Source organism: Stegostoma tigrinum, chromosome 22 (genome assembly GCF_030684315.1).
Source record: "Stegostoma tigrinum isolate sSteTig4 chromosome 22, sSteTig4.hap1, whole genome shotgun sequence".
NCBI lineage: Eukaryota > Metazoa > Chordata > Chondrichthyes > Orectolobiformes > Stegostomatidae > Stegostoma > Stegostoma tigrinum.
Window position 1 is genome coordinate 3,062,176 of NC_081375.1, and position 21,332 is coordinate 3,083,507.

Below are 21,332 nucleotides of genomic sequence, written 5' to 3' on the forward strand. Positions count from 1 at the left end.
CTGTAACTCACTGATATACCCCACACCCGTCACTGTAAAACACCGATATACCCCACACTCCTCACTGTAACACACCGATATTCCCCGCATCCCTCACTGTAACATACCGATATAGCCTGCACCCCTCACTGTAACACACCGATATACCCCACACCCCACACTGTAACACACGATATACCCCACACCCCTCACTGTAACACACCGATACACCCTGCACCCGTCACTGTAACACACCGATATACCCCACACCCTTCACTGTAACACACCGATATACACCACACCCCTCACTGTAACACACCGATATACCCCGCACCCCTCACTGTAACACACTGATATACCCCACACCCCTCACTGTAACACACTGATACACCCCACACCCCTCACTGTAACACACTGATATGCCCCGCACCCCTCACTGTAACACACCGATATACCCCACACCTTTCACTGTAACACACCGATATACCCCACACCCCTCACTGTAACACACCAATATACCACACACCCCTCACTGTAACACACCGATATACCCTACACCCCTCACTGTAACACACCGATATACCCCACACCCCTCACTGTAACTCACTGATATACCCCACACCCGTCACTGTAAAATACCGATATACCCCACACCCCTCACTGTAACACACCGATATTCCCCGCATCCCTCACTGTAACATACCGATATACCCCGCACCCCTCACTGTAACACACCAATATACCACGCACCCCTCACTGTAACACACCAATATACCACGCACCCCTCACTGTAACACACCGATATACCCCACAACCCTCACTGTAACACACTGATAGACCCAAACCCATCACTGTAACACAGCGGTATTCCCCGCAATCCTCACTGTGGCACACCGAAACACCCCACACTGTAACACACCGATATACCCCTCACTGTAGCACAAGGATATACCCCACACTCCACACTGTAACACACCGATACACCCAACACCCCTCACTGTAACACACCGATACACCCCGCACTGTAACACACCGACATACCTCATACCCCTCACTGTAACACATCAATGTAACCCGCACTGCTCACAGTAACACACGGATATACCGTACACCCCGCATTATAACACACCGATATGCCCCACACCCCTCACTGTAACACACCGATTTGCCCCACACCGCACACTGTAACACACTGATGAACCCCACACCCCTCACTGGAACACACCGATATACCCCACACCACTCACTGTAACACACCGATATACCCCACACCTTTCACTGTAACACACCGATATACCCCGCACCCCGCATTGTAACACACCGATATACCCCACACCACTCACTGTAACACACCGATATACCCCGCACCCCTCACTATAGCACACCGATATACCCCACACCCCTCACTGTTACACACCGATATGCCCCGCACCCCTCACTGTAACACACCGATATACCCCACACCCCTCACTGTAACACACTGATATACCCCACACTCCTCACTGTAACACACCGATTCACCCCGCACTGTAACACACCGATATGCCCCACACCACTCACTGTAACACTCAGATATACCCCACACCCCTCACTGTAACACACCGATACACCCCACACCCCTCACTGTAACACACCGATACACCCCACACCCCTCACTGTAACACACCGATATACCCCACACCACTCACTATAACACACTGATAGACCCCAAACCCATCACTGTAACATAGCGGTATTCCCCGCAATCCTCAGTGTGACACACCGATACACCCCACACCGCTCACTGTAACACTCTGATATACCCCACACTGTAACACACCGATATACACCGCAACTCTCACTGTAACACACCGATACACCGCACACCCCTCACTGTAACACACCGATATACCCCATACCCCTCACTGTAACACACCGATACACCGCACACACTCACTGTAACACACCGATATACCCCACACCCCTCACTGTAACACACCGATACAACCCACACCCCTCACTGTAACACACCGATACACCACACACCCCTCACTGTAACACACCGATACACCGCGTACCCCTTACTGTAACACTCAGATCTACCTCACACCACCCACTGTAACACACTCATATAGGCCACACCCCTCACTGTAACACACAGATACACCCCACACCCCTCACTGTAACACACCGATACACCCCACACCCCTCACTGTAACACACCGATATACCCCACACCCCTCACTGTAACACACCAATATACCACACACCCCTCACTGTAACACACGATATACCCTACACCCCTCACTGTAACACACCGATATACCCCACACCCCTCACTGTAACTCACTGATATACCCCACACCCGTCACTGTAAAACACCGATATACCCCACACCCCTCACTGTAACACACCGATATTCCCCGCATCCCTCACTGTAACATACCGATATTGCCTGCACCCCTCACTGTAACACACCGATATACCCCACACCCCACACTGTAACACACGATATACCCCACACCCCTCACTGTAACGCACCGATACACCCTGCACCGGTCACTGTAACACACCGATATACCCCACACCCTTCACTGTAACACACCGATATACACCACACCCCTCACTGTAACACACCGATATACCCCGCACCCCTCACTGTAACACACTGATATACCCCACACCCCTCACTGTAACACACTGATACACCCCACACCCCTCACTGTAACACACTGATATGCCCCGCACCCCTCACTGTAACACACCGATATACCCCACACCTTTCACTGTAACACACCAATATACCCCACACCCCTCACTGTAACACACCAATATACCACACACCCCTCACTGTAACACACCGATATACCCTACACCCCTCACTGTAACACACCGATATACCCCACACCCCTCACTGTAACTCACTGATGTACCCCACACCCGTCACTGTAAAACACCGATATACCCCACACCCCTCACTGTAACACACCGATATTCCCCGCATCCCTCACTGTAACACTCTGATATACCCCACACTGTAACACACCGATATACACCGCAACTCTCACTGTAACACACTGATATACCCCACACCCCTCACTGTAACACACTTATACATCCCACGCACCTCACTGTAACACACCGATACACCCCACACCCCTCACTGTAACACACCGATATACCCCATACCCCTCAATGTAACACACCGATACACCCCACACACTCACTGTAACACACCGATATACCCCACACGCCTCACTAAAACACACCGATACAACCCACACCCCTCACTGTAACACACCGATACACCACACACCCCTCACTGTAACACACCGATACACCACGTACCCCTCACTGTAACACTCAGATCTACCTCACACCACCCACTGTAACACACTCATATAGCCCACACCCCTCACTGTAACACACAGATACACCCCACACCCCTCACTGTAACACACCGATACACCCCACACCCCTCACTGTAACACACCGATATACCCCACACCCCTCACTGTAACACACCGATATACCCCACACTTTTCACTGGAACACACCGATATACCCCACACCCCTCACTGTAACACACCAATATACCACACACCCCTCACTGTAACACACCGATATACCCTACACCCCTCAATGTAACACACCGATATACCCCACACCCCTCACAGTAACTCACTGATATACCCCACACCCGTCACTGTAAAACACCGATATACCCCACACCCCTCACTGGAACACACCGATATTCCCCGCATCCCTCACTGTAACATACCGATATAGCCTGCACCCCTCACTGTAACACACCGATATACCCCACACCCCACACTGTAACACACGATATACCCCACACCCCTCACAGTAACACACCGATACACCCTGCACCCGTCACTGTAACACACCGATATACCCCACACCCTTCACTGTAACACACCGATATACACCACACCCCTCACTGTAACACACCGATATACCCCGCACCCCTCACTGTAACACACTGATATACCCCACACCCCTCACTGTAACACACTGATACACCCCACACCCCTCACTGTAACACACTGATATGCCCCGCACCCCTCACTGTAACACACCGATATACCCCACACCTTTCACTGTAACACACCGATATACCCCACACTCCTCACTGTAACACACCAATATACCACACACCCCTCACTGTAACACACCGATATACCCTGCACCCCTCACTCTAACACACCGATATACCCCACACCCCTCACTGTAACTCACTGATATACCCCACACCCGTCACTGTAAAACACCGATATACCCCACACCCCTCACTGTAACACACCGATATTCCCCGCATCCCTCACTGTAACATACCGATATAGCCTGCACCCCTCACTGTAACACACCGATATACCCCACACCCCACACTGTAACACACGATATACCCTACACCCCACACTGTAACACACCGATACACCCTGCACCCGTCACTGTAACACACCGATATACCCCACACCCTTCACTGTAACACACCGATATACACCACACCCCTCACTGAAACACGCCGATATGCCCCGCACAACTCATTTTAACACACTGATATACCCCACACCCCTCACTGTAACACACCGATACACCCCACACCCCTCACTGTTACACACCGATACACCCCACACCCCTCACTGTAACACACCGATACACCCCACACCCCTCACTGTAACACACCGATACAACCCACACCCCTCACTGTAACACACCGATATACCCCGCACCCCTCACTGTAACACACCGATATACCCCGCACCCCTCACTGTAACACACTGATATACCCCACACCCCTCACTGTAACACACCGATACACCCCACACCCCTCACTGTAACACACTGATATGCCCCGCACCCCTCACTGTAACAAACCGATATCCTCACACCTCTCACTGTTACACACCGATATACCGCACACCTTTCACTGTAACACACCGATATACCCCACACCCCTCACTGTAACACACCAATATACCACACACCCCTCACTGTAACGCACCGATACACCCTGCACCGGTCACTGTAACACACCGATATACCCCACACCCTTCACTGTAACACACCGATATACACCACACCCCTCACTGTAACACACCGATATACCCCACACCCCTCACTGTAACACACTGATACACCCCACACCCCTCACTGTAACACACCGATATACCCCACACCCCTCACTGTAACTCACTGATATACCCCACACCCGTCACTGTAAAACACCGATATACCCCACACCCCTCACTGTAACACACCGATATTCCCCGCATCCCTCACTGTAACATACCGATGTAGCCTGCACCCCTCACTGTAACACACCGATATACCCCACACCCCACACTGTAACACACGATATACCCCACACCCCTCACTGTAACACACCGATACACCCTGCACCCGTCACTGTAACACACCGATATACCCCACACCCCTCACTGTAACACACCGATATACCCCACGCCCCTCACTGTAACACACCGATATACCCCGCACTGTAACACACCGATATGCCCCACACCACTCACTGTAACACTCAGATATACCCCACACCCCTCACTGTAACACACCGATACACCCCACACCCCTCACTGTAACACACCGATACACCCCACACCCCTCACTGTAACACACCGATATACCCCACACCACTCACTATAACACACTGATAGACCCCAAACCCATCACTGTAACATAGCGGTATTCCCCGCAATCCTCAGTGCGACACACCGATACACCCCACACCACTCACTGTAACACTCTGATATACCCCACACTGTAACACACCGATATACACCGCAACTCTCACTGTAACACACTGATATACCCCACACCCCTCACTGTAACACACTTATACATCCCACGCACCTCACTGTAACACACCGATACACCCCACACCCCTCACTGTAACACACCGATATACCCCATACCCCTCAATGTAACACACCGATATACCCCACACCCCTCACTGTAACACACCGATACAACCCACACCCCTCACTGTAACACACCGATACACCACACATCCCTCACTGTAACACACCGATACACCGCGTACCCCTCACTGTAACACTCAGATCTACCTCACACCACCCACTGTAACACACTCATATAGCCCACACCCCTCACTGTAACACACAGATACACCCCACACCCCTCACTGTAACACACCGATACACCCCACACCCCTCACTGTAACACACCGATATACCCCACACCCCTCACTGTAACACACCGATATACCCCACACCTTTCACTGTAACACACCGATATACCCCACACCCCTCACTGTAACACACCAATATACCACACACCCCTCACTGTAACACACCGATATACCCCACACCACTCACTGTAACACACCGATATACCCCACACCCCTCACTGTAACTCACCGATATTCCCCGCATCCCTCACTGTAACATACCGATATAGCCTGCACCCCTCACTGTAACACACCGATATACCCCACACCCCACACTGTAACACACGATATACCCCACACCCCTCACTGTAACACACCGATACACCCTGCACCCGTCACTGTAACACACCGATATACCCCACACCCTTCACTGTAACACACCGATATACACCACACCCCTCACTGTAACACACCGATATACCCCGCACCCCTCACTGTAACACACTGATATACCCCACACCCCTCACTGTAACACACTGATACACCCCACACCCCTCACTGTAACACACTGATATGCCCCGCACCCCTCACTGTAACACACCGATATACCCCACACCTTTCACTCTAACACACCGATATACCCCACACCCCTCACTGTAACACACCAATATACCACACACCCCTCACTGTAACACACCGATATACCCTACACCCCTCACTGTAACACACCGATATACCCCACACCCCTCACTGTAACTCACTGATATACCCCACACCCGTCACTGTAAAACACCGATATACCCCACACCCCTCACTGTAACACACCGATATTCCCCGCATCCCTCAGTGTAACATACCGATATAGCCTGCACCCCTCACTGTAACACACCGATATACCCCACACCCCACACTGTAACACACGATATACCCTACACCCCTCACTGTAACACACAAATACACCCTGCACCCGTCAATGTAACACACCGATATACCCCACACCCTTCACTGTAACACACCGATATACACCACACCCCTCACTGAAACACGCCGATATGCCCCGCACCCCTCTCTGTAACAAACCGATATCCTCACACCTCTCACTGTAACACACCGATATACCGCACACCTTTCACTGTAACACACCGATATACCCCGCACCCCTCACTGTAACACACCAATATACCACACACACCTCACTGTAACACACTGATATACCCCACACCCCTCACTGTAACACACCGATATACCCCACACCACTCACTGTACCACACCGATATACCCCACACCTTTCACTGTAACACACCGATATACCCCGCACCCCTCACTGTAACACACTGATATACCCCACACCCCTCACTGTAACACACTGATACACCCCACGCCCCTCACTGTAACACACTGATATGCCCCGCACCCCTCACTGTAACACACCGATATACCCCACACCTTTCACTGTAACACACCGATATACCCCACACCCCTCACTGTAACACACCAATATACCACACACCCCTCACTGTAACACACCGATATACCCTACACCCCTCACTGTAACACACCGATACACCCTGCACCCGTCACTGTAACACACCGATATACCCCACACCCTTCACTGTAACACACCGATATACACCACACCCCTCACTGTAACACACCGATATACCCCACACCCCTCACTGTAACACACCGATATACCCCATACCCCTCAATGTAACACACCGATACACCCCACACACTCACTGTAACACTCCGATATACCCCACACCCCTCACTGTAACACACCGATACAACCCACACCCCTCACTGTAACACACCGATACACCACACACCCCTCACTGTAACACACCGATACACCACGTACCCCTCACTGTAACACTCAGATCTACCTCACACCACCCACTGTAACACACTCATATAGCCCACACCCCTCACTGTAACACACAGATACACCCCACACCCCTCACTGTAACACACCGATACACCCCACTCCCCTCACTGTAACACACCGATATACCCCACACCCCTCACTGTAACACACCGATATACCCCACACCTTTCACTGTAACACACCGATATACCCCACACCCCTCACTGTAACACACCAATATACCACACACCCCTCACTGTAACACACCGATATACCCTACACCCCTCACTGTAACACACCGATATACCCCACACCCCTCACTGTAACTCACTGATATACCCCACACCCGTCACTGTAAAACACCGATATACCCCACACCCCTCACTGTAACACACCGATATTCCCCGCATCCCTCACTGTAACATACCGATATAGCCTGCACCCCTCACTGTAACACACCGATATACCCCACACCCCACACTGTAACACACGATATACCCCACACCCTCTCACTGTAACTCACTGATATACCCCACACCCGTCACTGTAAAACACCGATATACCCCACAACCCTCACTGTAACACACTGATAGACCCCAAACCCATCACTGTAACACAGCGGTATTCCCCGCAATCCTCACTGTGGCACACCGAAACACCCCACACTGTAACACACCGATATACCCCTCACTGTAGCACAAGGATATACCCCACACTCCACACCGTAACACACCGATACACCCAACACCTCTCACTGTAACACACCGATACACCCCGCACTGTAACACACCGATATACCTCATACCCCTCACTGTAACACATCAATGTAACCCGCACTGCTCACAGTAACACACGGATATACCGTACACCCCTCACTGTAATACAGCGATTTGCCCCACACCGCACACTGTAACACACTGATGAACCCCACACCCCTCACTGGAACACACCGATATACTCCACACCACTCACTGTAACACACCGATATACCCCACACCTTTCACTGTAACACACCGATATACCCCGCACCCCGCATTGTAACACACCGATATACCCCACACCCCTCACTGTAACACACCGATATACCCCGCACCCCTCACTATAGCACACCGATATACCCCACACCCCTCACTGTTACACACCGATATGCCCCGCACCCCTCACTGTAACACACCGATATACCCCACACCCCTCACTGTAACACACTGATATACCCCACACTCCTCACTGTAACACACCGATTCACCCCGCACTGTAACACACCGATATGCCCCACACCACTCACTGTAACACTCAGATATACCCCACACCCCTCACTGTAACACACCGATACACCCCACACCCCTCACTGTAACACACCGATATACCCCACACCACTCACTATAACACACTGATAGACCCCAAACCCATCACTGTAACATAGCGGTATTCCCCGCAATCCTCAGTGTGACACACCGATACACCCCACACCACTCACTGTAACACTCTGATATACCCCACACTGTAACACACCGATATACACCGCAACTCTCACTGTAACACACCGATACACCCCACACCCCTCACTGTAACACACCGATATACCCCATACCCCTCACTGTAACACACCGATACACCCCACACACTCACTGTAACACACCGATATACCCCACACCCCTCACTGTAACACACCGATACACCGCGTACCCCTCACTGTAACACTCAGATCTACCTCACACCACCCACTGTAACACACTCATATAGCCCACACCCCTCACTGTAACACACAGATACACCCCACACCCCTCACTGTAACACACCGATACACCCCACACCCCTCACTGTAACACACCGATACACCCCACACCCCTCACTGTAACACACCGATATACCCCACACCCCTCACTGTAACACACCGATATACCCCACACCTTTCACTGTAACACACCGATATACCCCACACCCCTCACTGTAACACACCAATATACCACACACCCCTCACTGTAACACACCGATATACCCTACACCCCTCACTGTAACACACCGATATACCCCACACCCCTCACTGTAACTCACTGATATACCCCACACCCGTCACTGTAAAACACCGATATACCCCACACCCCTCACTGTAACACACCGATATTCCCCGCATCCCTCACTGTAACATACCGATATAGCCTGCACCCCTCACTGTAACACACCGATATACCCCACACCCCACACTGTAACACACGATATACCCCACACCCCTCACTGTAACGCACCGATACACCCTGCACCCGTCACTGTAACACACCGATATACCCCACACCCTTCACTGTAACACACCGATATACACCACACCCCTCACTGTAACACACCGATATACCCCGCACCCCTCACTGTAACACACTGATATACCCCACACCCCTCACTGTAACACACCGATACTCCCCACACCCCTCACTGTAACACACCGATACTCCCCACACCCCTCACTGTAACACACCGATACACCCCACACCCCTCACAGTAACACACCTATACACCCAACAGCCCTCACAGTAACACACCGATACACCCCACACCCCTCACAGTAACACACCGATATACCCCACACCCCTCACTGTAACACACCAATACACCCCACACCCCTCACAGTAACACACCGATATACCCCACACCCCTCACAGTAACACACCGATACACCCCACACCCCTCACAGTAACACACCGATACACCCCACACCGCTCACAGTAACACACCGATATACCCCACACCATTCACTGTAACACACCGATACACCCCACACCCCTCAGTATAAAACACAGATACACCCCACATCCCACACTATTACACACCGATACACCCCACACCCCTCACTGTAACACACTGATACACCCCACACCCCTCACTGTAACACACTGATACACCCCACACCCCTCACTGTAACACACCAATACACCCAACACCCCTCACTGTAACACACCGATATACCCCACACCCCTCACTGTAACACACCGATATACCCCACACCCCTCAGTGTAACACACTTATACACCCCACACCCCTCACTGCAACACACCGATATACCCCACGCCCCTCATTGTAACACACCGATATACCCCACACCCGTCACTGTAACACACCGATATACTCCGCACCCCTCACCGTAACACACCGATATACCCTACACCCGTCACTGTAACACACCGATATAGACCACACCCCTCACTGTAACACACCGATATACCCCACACCCCTCATTGTAACACATCAATGTACCCCACACCCCTCACTGTAACACACCGATATACCACACACCCCTCACTGTTAAACACCGATACACCTCACTGTAACACACCGATATACCCCACACCCCTCACTGTAACACACCGATACAACCCACACCCCTCACTGTAACACACCGATATACCCCACACCCCTTACTGTAACACACCGATATACCCTGCACCCCTCACTGTAACACAGCGATATCCCCCACATCCCTCATTGTATCACAAGGTTATACCCCACTCCCCTCACTGTAATACACCGATATTCCCCACACCCCTCACTGTCACACACCGATACACCCCACACCCCTCACTGTCACACACTGATACACCCCACACCCCTCACTGTAACACACCGATATACACCACACCCCTCACTGTAACACACCGATACACCCCACATACCTCACTGTAACTCACTGATATATCCCACACCCCTCACTGTAACACACTGATATACCTCACACCCCTCACTGTAACACACCGATACACCACACACCCCTCACTGTAACACTCCGAAATACCCCACACCCCTCACTGTAACACACCGATATACCCCACACACCTCTCTGCAACAAACCTATACACCCCACACCCCTCACTGTAACACAACGATATACCCCACACCTTTCACTGTAACACACCGATATACCCCGCACCCCGCATTGTAACATACAGATACACCCCACACCCCTCACTGTAACACACCGATATACCACACACCCCTCACTGTAACACACCGATATACCCCACACCCCTCACTGTAACACACTGATATACCCCACACCCCTCACTGTAACACACCGATACACCCCGCACTGTAACACACCGATATGCCCCACACCCCTCACTGTAACACTCAGATATACCTGACACCCCTCAATATAACACAGCGATATACACCACACCCCTCACTGTAACAGACCGATATACCCCGCATCAAACACTGCAACACACCGATACACCCCGCACCCGTCAGTGTAACACAACGATATCCCCACACCCCTCACTGTAACACACCGATATACCCCACACCCCTCACTGTAACACACCGATATACCCCACACCCCTCACTGAAACACACTGATAGACTCCAAACCCATCACTGTAACACAGCGGTATTCCCCGCAATCCTCACTGTGACACACCGATACACCCCACACTGTAACACACCGTTATACCCCTCACTGTAGAACACGGATATACCCCACACCCCTCACTGTAACACACCGATATACCTCACACCCCTCACTGTAACACATCAATGTAACCCGCACCACTCACAGTAACACACGGATATACGGTACACCCCTCACTGTAACACAGCGATATACCCCACACCGCTCACTGTAACACACTGATGAACCCCACACCCCTCACTGTAACACACCGATATACCCCACACCCCTCACTGTTACACACCGATATACCCCACACCCCTCACTGTAACACACCGATACACCCCGCACCCCTCACTGTAACACACCGATACATCCAACACCCCTCACTGTAACACACCGATACACCCCGCACTGTAACACACCGATAAACCTCATACCCCTCACTGTAACACATCAATGTAACCCGCACCGCTCACAGTAACACACGGATATACCCTACACACCTCACTGTAACACAACGATATACCTCACGCCCCTCACTGTAACACACTGATGAACCCCACACACCTCACTGTAACACACCGATATACCCAACACCCCTCACTATAACACAGCGATTTACCCCACACCCCTCACTGTAACACACCGATATACCCCACACCCCTCACTGTAACACACCGATATACCGCACACCTTTCACTGTAACACACCGATATACCCCGCACCCCTCACTGTAACACACCAATATACCACGCACCCCTCACTGTAACACACCAATATACCACGCACCCCTCACTGTAACACACCGATATACCCCACACCCTCTCACTGTAACTCACTGATATACCCCACACCCGTCACTGTAAAACACCGATATACCCCACAACCCTCACTGTAACACACTGATAGACCCCAAACCCATCACTGTAACACAGCGGTATTCCCCGCAATCCTCACTGTGGCACACCGAAACACCCCACACTGTAACACACCGATATACCCCTCACTGTAGCACACGGATATACCCCACACCCCTCACTGTAACACACCGATACATCCAACACCCCTCACTGTAACACACCGATACACCCCACACTGTAACACACCGATAAACCTCATACCCCTCACTGTAACACATCAATGTAACCCGCACCGCTCACAGTAACACACGGATATACCCTACACACCTCACTGTAACACAGCGATATACCTCACGCCCCTCACTGTAACACACTGATGAACCCCACACACCTCACTGTAACACACCGATATACCCAACACCCCTCACTATAACACAGCGATTTACCCCACACCCCTCACTGTAACACACCGATATACCGCACACCTTTCACTGTAACACACCGATATACCCCGCACCCCTCACTGTAACACACCAATATACCACGCACCCCTCACTGTAACACACCAATATACCACGCACCCCTCACTGTAACACACCGATATACCCCACACCCTCTCACTGTAACTCACTGATATACCCCACACCCGTCACTGTAAAACACCGATATACCCCACAACCCTCACTGTAACACACTGATAGACCCCAAACCCATCACTGTAACACAGCGGTATTCCCCGCAATCCTCACTGTGGCACACCGAAACACCCCACACTGTAACACACCGATATACCCCTCACTGTAGCACACGGATATACCCCACACCCCACACTGTAACACACCGATACACCCAACACCCCTCACTGTAACACACCGATACACCCCGCACTGTAACACACCGATGTACCTCATACCCCTCACTGTAACACATCAATGTAACCCGCACTGCTCACAGTAACACACGGATATAACCTACACCCCTCACTGTAATAGAGCGATATGCCCCACACCGCACACTGTAACACACTGATGAACCCCACACCCCTCACTGGAACACACCGATATACCCCACACCACTCAGTGTAACACACCGATATACCCCACACCTTTCACTGTAACACACCGATACACCCCGCACCCGTCACTGTAACACACCGATATACCCCACACCCCTCACTGTAACACACCGATATACCCCACACCCCTCAGTGTAACACACTTATACACCCCACACCCCTCACTGCAACACACCGATATACCCCACGCCCCTCATTGTAACACACCGATATACCCCACACCCGTCACTGTAACACACCGATATACTCCGCACCCCTCACCGTAACACAGCGATATACCCTACACCCGTCACTGTAACACACCGATATAGACCACACCCCTCACTGTAACACACCGATATACCCACACTCCTCACTGTAACACACCGATATACCCCACACCCCTCACTGTAACACACCGATATACCCTACACCCGTCACTGTAACACACCGATATAGACCACACCCCTCACTGTAACACACCGATATACCCCACACCCCTCATTGTAACACATCAATGTACCCCACACCCCTCACTGTAACACACCGACAAATACCACACACCCCTCACTGTTAAACACCGATACACCTCACTGTAACACACCGATATACCCCACACCCCTCACTGTAACACACCGATATACCCCTCACCCCTTACTGTAACACACCGATATACCCTGCACCCCTCACTGTAACACAGCGATATCCCCCACATCCCTCATTGTATCACAAGGTTATACCCCACTCCCCTCACTGTAATACACCGATATTCCCCACACCCCTCACTGTCACACACCGATACACCCCACACCCCTCACTGTCACACACTGATACACCCCACACCCCTCACTGTAACACACCGATATACACCACACCCCTCACTGTAACTCACTGATATATCCCACACCCCTCACTGTAACACACTGATATACCTCACACCCCTCACTGTAACACACCGATACACCACACACCCCTCACTGTAACACTCCGAAATACCCCACACCCCTCACTGTAACACACCGATATACCCCACACACCTCTCTGCAACAAACCTATACACCCCACACCCCTCACTGTAACACAACGATATACCCCACACCTTTCACTGTAACACACCGATATACCCCGCACCCCGCATTGTAACATACAGATACACCCCACACCCCTCACTGTAACACACCGATATACCACACACCCCTCACTGTAACACACCGATATACCCCACACCCCTCACTGTAACACACTGATATACCCCACACCCCTCACTGTAACACACCGATACACCCCGCACTGTAACACACCGATATGCCCCACACCCCTCACTGTAACACTCAGATATACCTGACACCCCTCAATATAACACAGCGATATACACCACACCCCTCACTGTAACAGACCGATATACCCCGCATCAAACACTGCAACACACCGATACACCCCGCACCCGTCAGTGTAACACAACGATATCCCCACACCCCTCACTGTAACACACCGATATACCCCACACCCCTCACTGTAACACACCGATATACCCCACACCCCTCACTGAAACACACTGATAGACTCCAAACCCATCACTGTAACACAGCGGTATTCCCCGCAATCCTCACTGTGACACACCGATACACCCCACACTGTAACACACCGTTATACCCCTCACTGTAGCACACGGATATACCCAACACCCCTCACTGTAACACACCGATATACCTCACACCCCTCACTGTAACACATCAATGTAACCCGCACCACTCACAGTAACACACGGATATACGGTACACCCCTCACTGTAACACAGCGATATACCCCACACCGCTCACTGTAACACACTGATGAACCCCACACCCCTCACTGTAACACACCGATATACCCCGCACCCCTCACTGTTACACACCGATATACCCCACACCCCTCACTGTAACACACCGATACACCCCGCACCCCTCACTGTAACACACCGATACATCCAACACCCCTCACTGTAACACACCGATACACCCCGCACTGTAACACACCGATAAACCTCATACCCCTCACTGTAACACATCAATGTAACCCGCACCGCTCACAGTAACACACGGATATACCCTACACACCTCACTGTAACACAGCGATATACCTCACGCCCCTCACTGTAACACACTGATGAACCCCACACACCTCACTGTAACACACCGATATACCCAACACCCCTCACTATAACACAGCGATTTACCCCACACCCCTCACTGTAACACACCGATATACCGCACACCTTTCACTGTAACACACCGATATACCCCGCACCCCTCACTGTAACACACCAATATACCACGCACCCCTCACTGTAACACACCAATATACCACGCACCCCTCACTGTAACACACCGATATACCCCACACCCTCTCACTGTAACTCACTGATATACCCCACACCCGTCACTGTAAAACACCGATATACCCCACAACCCTCACTGTAACACACTGATAGACCCCAAACCCATCACTGTAACACAGCGGTATTCCCCGCAATCCTCACTGTGGCACACCGAAACACCCCACACTGTAACACACCGATATACCCCTCACTGTAGCACACGGATATACCCCACACCCCTCACTGTAACACACCGATACATCCAACACCCCTCACTGTAACACACCGATACACCCCACACTGTAACACACCGATAAACCTCATACCCCTCACTGTAACACATCAATGTAACCCGCACCGCTCACAGTAACACACGGATATACCCTACACACCTCACTGTAACACAGCGATATACCTCACGCCCCTCACTGTAACACACTGATGAACCCCACACACCTCACTGTAACACACCGATATACCCAACACCCCTCACTATAACACAGCGATTTACCCCACACCCCTCACTGTAACACACCGATATACCGCACACCTTTCACTGTAACACACCGATATACCCCGCACCCCTCACTGTAACACACCAATATACCACGCACCCCTCACTGTAACACACCAATATACCACGCACCCCTCACTGTAACACACCGATATACCCCACACCCTCTCACTGTAACTCACTGATATACCCCACACCCGTCACTGTAAAACACCGATATACCCCACAACCCTCACTGTAACACACTGATAGACCCCAAACCCATCACTGTAACACAGCGGTATTCCCCGCAATCCTCACTGTGGCACACCGAAACACCCCACACTGTAACACACCGATATACCCCTCACTGTAGCACACGGATATACCCCACACCCCACACTGTAACACACCGATACACCCAACACCCCTCACTGTAACACACCGATACACCCCGCACTGTAACACACCGATGTACCTCATACCCCTCACTGTAACACATCAATGTAACCCGCACTGCTCACAGTAACACACGGATATAACCTACACCCCTCACTGTAATAGAGCGATATGCCCCACACCGCACACTGTAACACACTGATGAACCCCACACCCCTCACTGGAACACACCGATATACCCCACACCACTCAGTGTAACACACCGATATACCCCACACCTTTCACTGTAACACACCGATACACCCCGCACCCGTCACTGTAACACAACGATATACCCCACACCCCTCACTATAACACACCGATGCACCCCGCACCCCTCACTGTAACACACCGTTACACGCCGCACCCCTCACTGTAACACACCGATATACCCCACACCCCTCACTGGAACACACCGATATACCCCACACCACTCACTGTAACACACCGATATACCCCACACCTTTCACTGTAACACACCGATACACCCCGCACCCGTCACTGTAACACAACGATATACCCCACACCCCTCACTATAACACACCGATGCACCCCGCACCCCTCACTGTAACACACCGTTACACGCCGCACCCCTCACTGTAACACACCGATATACCCCACACCCCTCACTGTAACACACCGATATACCCCACACCCCTCACAATGACACGCCGAAACACCCCACACCCCTCACTAACACACCGATATTCTCCACACCCCTCACTGTAACACAGCGATATACCCCACACCCCTCACTGTAACATACCGATATACCTAACACCCATCACTGTAACACACTGATAGACCCCAAACCCATCACTGTAACACAGCGGTATTCCCCGCAATCCTCACTGTGACACACCGATACACCCCACACTGTAACACACCGATATACCCCTCACTGTAGCACACGGATATACCCCACAATGTAACACACCGATACACCCAACACCCCTCACGGTAACACACCGATACACCCCGCACTGTAACACACCGATACACCCCACACCTCTCACTGTAACACACCGATATACCCCACACCCCTCACAATGACACGCCGAAACACCCCACACCCCTCACTGTAACACACCGATATACACTACAACCCTCACTGTAACACAGCGATATCCCCCACATCCCTCATTGTATCACACGGATATACCCCACTCCCCTCACTGTAACACACCGATATACCCCGCACCCCTCACTGTAACACACCGATACACCCCACACCCCTCACGGTAACACACCGAAATACCCCACACACCCCACTGTAACACACCGATATACCCCACACACCTCACTGTAACACACCGATACACCCCGTACCCCTCACTGTAACACACCGATACACCGCGTACCCCTCACTGTAACACTCAGATCTACCTCACACCACCCACTGTAAAACACTGATATACCCCACACCCCTCACTGTAACACACCGATACACCCCGTACCCCTCTCTGTAACACACCGATACACGCCGCACCCCTCACTGTAACACACTGATATACCCCACACCCCTCACTGTAACACACCGATACACCCCGCACCCCTCACTGTAACACACCGATATACCCCACACCCCTCACTGTAACACACTTATACACCCCACGCACCTCACTGTAACACACCGATATACCCCACACCCCTCACTGTAACACTCTGATATACCATACACCCCTCACTGTCACATACCGATATACCCCACACCCCTCACTGTTACACACCGATATACCCCACACCCCTCACTGTAACACACCGATACACCCCGCACCCCTCACTGTAACACACTTATACACCCGAGGCACCTCACTGTAACACACAGATATACCCCACACCCCTCACTGTAACACACTGATATGCCCAACACCCCTCACTGTAACACACCAATATACCACGCACCCCTCACTGTAACACACCGATATACCCCACACCCCTCACTGTAACACACTGACATACCCCACCCCCCTCACTGTAACACACGATATACCCCACACCCCCTACTGTAACACAGCTATATACCACACACCCCTCACTGTAACACACCTATATACGCCGCACCCCTCACTGTAACACACCGATATACCCCGCACGACTCACTGTAACACATGGATACACCCCACACCCCTCACTGTAACACACCGATATACCCCACACCCCTCACTGTAACACACCGATATACCCCACACCCCTCACCGTAACACACCGATATACCCCACACCCCTCACTGTAACACACCGATACACCCCACACCCCTCACTGTAACACACCGATATACCCCACACACCTCACTGTAACACACCGATATACCCCACACCCCTCACTGTAACACACCGATATACCCCACACCCCTCACTGTAACACACCGATTCAACCCACACCCCTCACTGTAACACACCGATATACCCCACGCCCCTCACTGTAACACACCGATATACCCCACACACCTCACTGTAACACACCGATATACCCCACACCCCTCACTGTAACACACCGATATACCCCACACCCCTGACTGTAACACGCCGATATACCCCACACCTTTCACTGTAACGCACCGATACACCCCGCACCCCTCACTGTAACACACCGATACACCCCACACCCCTCACTGTAACACACCGATATACCCGACCCCCCTCACTGTAACACACCGATACACCCCACACCCCTCACTGTAACACACCGATATACCCCACACCCCTCACTGTAACACACCGATATACCCCACACCCCTCACTGTAACACACCGATACACCCCGCACCCGTCACTGTAACACACCGATATACCCCACACCCCTCACTGTAACACACCGATACACCCCACACCCCTCACTGTAACATACCGATATACCCCACACCTCTCACTGTAACACACTGACATCCCCAGCCATTCTCGATAATTCGGTCAGAGGGAGAGATGGTCAGATGGAAATTTAAGTGTTAATGTGAGTAATTGAGTGTGGAAGGCAAAGGAAACAGAAAACTTGCTCAACTCACGTGTTCTTTTTTATAAAGTCAGACAGGAATATATTTGAATTGAAGGAGTCTCACGAATAAACCAGATGAGATGAGTGCTCTGTGGACACTGTTTAAAAGTAATGGACGTCCCTTTTAAATTAGAGATGAAGGATATTCTTCTCTTGGAGATGATTCTGAGTCTGTGGAAGTCTCTCCTCCAGAGACAGTGGAAACTGGGTCACAGAATATTTTTCAGGTAGAGGTCGATAGTTTCTTGACTAACAAGTTTCAAAAGGCCATTGGGGTTAAAATAGCAAAGTGGAAAGGCCACAACGATATCTGTCATGATCTGGCTGAATACTGGAGCAGGCTCAAGGACTGAATGACCTCCACCTGTTCCTAATTAGGACGTACGTCTGCTGTTTTATTCTGTCATCTTCACAGTTTACAGTGCTTCCCAAGTTTTGTCTCTTCTGGAAATTTTGCACTTGCACCTTTTCACTAAAGTACAGGATTTTCATTTCTGTCAGAGAGAGTCTCAGTACTGAACTGAACCATTAACTATCCTCGAGTACGAGTGACAGCACGCTTCATGAATTTCTGCTTCCTGCAACTTCATCCTGTAGATACATTGCTGCATTACCTTTTATCTCATTCATTAGACTAAATCCATCAAACATCTCGTTACCTCTTCAAAAAATAAGAAGGGTTTAGACCTGAAACGTCAGCCTTTCCTGCTCCTCTGATGCTTGGACTGTTGTGTTCATCCAGCTCCACACTTTGTTATATCATATT